Raw genomic sequence first — 4,260 nt, 5'->3', positions numbered from 1 at the left:
ATATTGTCATACTGTGCACATTCCCGCATTGTGTCTTTTACATAGGCATTGCATATGGGTTCTGTCTTGATCCCTACTGTAAACAAACCAACGGAGGGTCCGTGTCGCCTTCTGAAAAACGGCGTTGGGGCATTTCGCTACCCCTAGACGTCGTATCTAAGAAGGGGACAAATTCCCCGGACCCCCCGCATTCCTAGATTGCATCTGTGTCATATGCATTCCATCATGCATTCATCCATCCCACCCATGAGATATCGGAGTTTTGATTTGCACCAGCTTTTGTCTCACTTTAGTAAGCATGGGAACAAATCAAACCGGCAAGAGGTTCTACCAAGTCAAGGTCAAAAGCCTAGATACCACCAGCATCAAGGAATTAGGGCGGATGATGGAACCCCTCCAAATGCAAGCCTTCCGCAAGACTTACGGAAAGATCTTAGAGTTGACCATAGCAGAGGTGTCCATAGAAGCCATTGCATCACTCACCCAATACTACGACCAGCCTTTGAGATGCTTCACATTCGGAGACTTCCAATTAGTACCAACCATTGAAGAATTTGAGGAAATTCTAGGATGTCCTCCCGGGGGAAGAAAACCATATCTTTCCTCCGGATGTCTCCCCTCTTTGAGCAGAATTGCAACTGTGGTCAAGGATTCAGCAAGAGGTTTGGACCGCATGAAACAGACTCGGAACGGCATAGCGGGCCTACCACAGAAGTACCTAGAAGACAAGGCGAGGGGTATGGCCAATCAAGGAGACTGGGTCCCGTTTATGGATGTGTTAGCTTTGCTAATTTTTGGGGTCGTCCTCTTTCCAAACGTGGATGGTTTGGTAGACCTAGCAGCAATCGACGCTTTCCTTGCCTACCACCATAGCAAGGAGAGTCCGGTGGTAGCTGTCTTGGCAGATCTATTTGACACATTTGACCGAAGGTGCGAAAAGAGTAGCGCACGGATCATCTGTTGCTTACCCGCCCTCTGTGTTTGGTTGGTTTCCCATTTGTTCCAATAAGACACAAGACATCCATGTCCGCTCCTGAGCCATCGCTCGTGTACTGAAAAGAGGAGAATAGATTGGGACCAGCTCTTGGCCGGGATAGGAGGTAGAACAATCAGTTGGTTCCCCCGATGGAAGGAAGGAAAAGAAGGAGTCCTCTTCTCATGTGGAAGATACCCAAACATTCCGCTGGTAGGAACGAGGGGTTGTATTAATTACAATCCCACGCTCGCTATAAGACAACTAGGGTACCCCATGAGGGGAGCACCCACGGAAGAAAGCATGTCTCCTTTCCTTGTGAGGGATCTCGGCGCACAAAATTCCAAGACTATACAAAGAATCCATAAAGCATGGGAAACCCCGTTAAGGAAGGATCAAGAGCTTAGAGGCATTCGTAATGGCATCATTGGTGGGTACCACGAATGGCTGAAAGTTCGCATACGAGGTTTAGATTGGCTCGCCAAGTTAAAAGTCGTCAGCGAAGAGAATTTTGAAGCACCGGAAGAGGACGAAGAAGTCCAAGCTCTCAAAAGCGAGTTAGGAAAGGCAAAACTCGCCAAGGAGAAGTTCAAGTTGGCTGCTACACACGTTCGGAAGGAGTGTGCCGGGTTACGGGAAGAGAATGCAATTACCGCAAGAGCCCTTGAACAAGAGACCAAGAGGGCTCGCAAGGAAGAGTATGGCCGGAACAAATTTCGCGGAGCTCTATGGGGTAGCAATAATGAACTCAAGTTGCGAAGGGAAGAAAGGGACCAGTCGCAAGCACATAGCATGGTTCTGAAAGAGGAGTTGATTGCTTGTTCAAGGTCCAAAAGAAGCTTGTCTCAGCGTTTATGCGAGACAGAGACCAACATGTTAGCTATCATCGCCAAGTACCAAGAAGAGTTGGGTCTAGCCACGGCCCACGAGCATAGAATCACGGATGAGTATGCCCAAGTATATGCGGAAAAAGAGGCGAGAGGAAGGGTGATCGACTCTTTACACCAAGAGGCAACCATGTGGATGGATCGGTTTGCTCTCACCTTAAACGGGAGTCAAGAACTTCCCCGATTGTTAGCCAAGGCCAAGGCGATGGCAGACACCTACTCCGCCCCCGAAGAGATTCATGGGCTTCTCGACTATTGTCAGCATATGATAGACTTAATGGCCCACATAATTAGAAATCGTTAGGAAACTTGTATGGTTTCTCAGACCTTGACTAGATATGACTTCCTTTTTGAAATAAAATGAGTTGGTCCCATGTTTCTACTCCAAAAAGCTTGAGCAAATCAAATCACTCCTACATCTCATCTCTAGCATGCATTTTCTTTCTTTACCCACTCCTCACGTTTGGTTTTTTAGGGAAAAACACCATAACTAAACGCGCCGCAAGGGATCCCTATCGCACCAGATCCAAATCTAGAACGATCGGTGATCAAGAGGAGACGCAGGAACAGATGAAAGCCGACATGTCGGCTCTGAAAGAACAAATGGCCTCCATGATGGAGGCCATGTTAGGTATGAAGCAGCTCATGGAGAAGAACGCGGCCACTGCCGCCGCTGTCAGTTCGGCTGCCGAAGCAGACCCGACTCTCTTGGCAACTACGCACCATCCTCCCTCAAACATAGTAGGACGGGGAAGGGACACACTGGGGCACGATGGCAGCCCTCACCTGGGATACAACCGAGCGGCTTACCCTTATGGATTGCCGCCCAACTATTCACCACCCATCTTGCAAGAAGATGCGGGCCACATTGCTTCTCCCGTCCATGGAAAAGAGCCTCCTCAGCAGCCCGACGAAGTCCATAAAGACCCTCAAGATTATGCTCGGAGGGATGTCGAGTTTTATCCCCCGATCCCCGAAGGGCCGGCACCAGGCACGTTGCCTCAACCCAACATCGCAGCATCGCCATTAGTTTTGTCCATGGAAGGGCCGCCCCCGGCAACTGAAGAAAGGAGGAAGCTCGATCTCCTTGAAGAAAGATTGAGGGCTGTGGAAGGATTTGGGGACTATCCGTTTGCAGACATGACGGATCTTTGCTTAGTACCCGATGTTGTTATTCCCCCGAAGTTCAAAGTGCCGGACTTCGACAAGTATAAAGGGACGACTTGTCCCAAAAACCATCTCAAAATGTACTGCCGTAAGATGGGCGCTCATTCTAAAGATGAAAAGCTGTTGATACACTTCTTTCAGGATAGCTTGGCCGGAGCTGCGGTAGTGTGGTACACTAATTTGGAAGCTTCCCGTATCCGTACTTGGAAGGATCTGATTACCGCCTTCCTAAGGCAGTATCAGTACAATTCTGATATGGCTCCTGACCGTACTCAACTGCAGAATATGTTTAAGAAAGAGGGTGAAACCTTTAAAGAATATGCGCAGCGATGGAGGGATTTGGCGGCACAAGTAGCTCCTCCCATGGTTGAGAGAGAGATGATCACCATGATGGTAGACACTCTGCCAGTGTTCTACTATGAGAAGCTAGTGGGTTACATGCCGTCCAGCTTTGCGGATCTGGTGTTTGCCGGGGAAAGAATCGAGGTTGGATTGAAGAGAGGAAAGTTTGATTACGTTTCCTCCACAAACGTGAACGCCAAAAGAATCGGGGCAACAGGGGCAAAAAGGAAGGAAGGAGATGCCCATGCCATCTCTTCAACACCCGTGCAGCCTAAGGCACCCACCCAGAGGGAAGCTCCCCAAGTTCCAACTCCGAACACGACTCGACCGGCCGGTAATTCCAACACGACCAGGAACTTCCCTCCGAGGCCATTGCCGGAATTCACCCCGCTCCCAATGACGTACGAAGATCTTCTACCATCCCTCATCGCCAATCATTTGGCCGTGGTAACTCCCGGAAGGGTCCTCGAACCCCCTTTCCCGAAGTGGTATGACCCTAATGCAACTTGCAAGTACCATGGGGGTGTCCCGGGGCATTCCGTCGAAAAATGCTTGGCCCTCAAGTACAAGGTCCAACATTTAATGGATGTTGGATGGCTGACTTTCCAAGAGGATCGGCCCAATGTGAGAACCAACCCGCTCGCCAATCATGGAGGGGGAGCAGTTAATGCAGTTGAATCCGATAGGCCCCACAGGTCTAAACCTTTAAGAGATGTGGCGACCCCTAGGAGGTTTATCTTTGAGGCCCTACAAAAGGGAGGTGTGATTCCCCATAGTGGGTGTAAGGAGGATTCCTGTCTGCTACATTCCGGCGAGATGCATGACATGGAGACGTGTTTGGAAGTAGAGGAATTGTTGCAGCGGATGATAGACCAAGGTCGACTAGAAGTC

The sequence above is a fragment of the Glycine soja genome, chromosome 10 (genome assembly GCF_004193775.1).
Source record: "Glycine soja cultivar W05 chromosome 10, ASM419377v2, whole genome shotgun sequence".
Lineage (NCBI taxonomy): Eukaryota > Viridiplantae > Streptophyta > Magnoliopsida > Fabales > Fabaceae > Glycine > Glycine soja.
The sequence above is the reverse complement of the archived record's forward strand: the minus strand, read 5'-3'. Positions refer to the sequence as shown.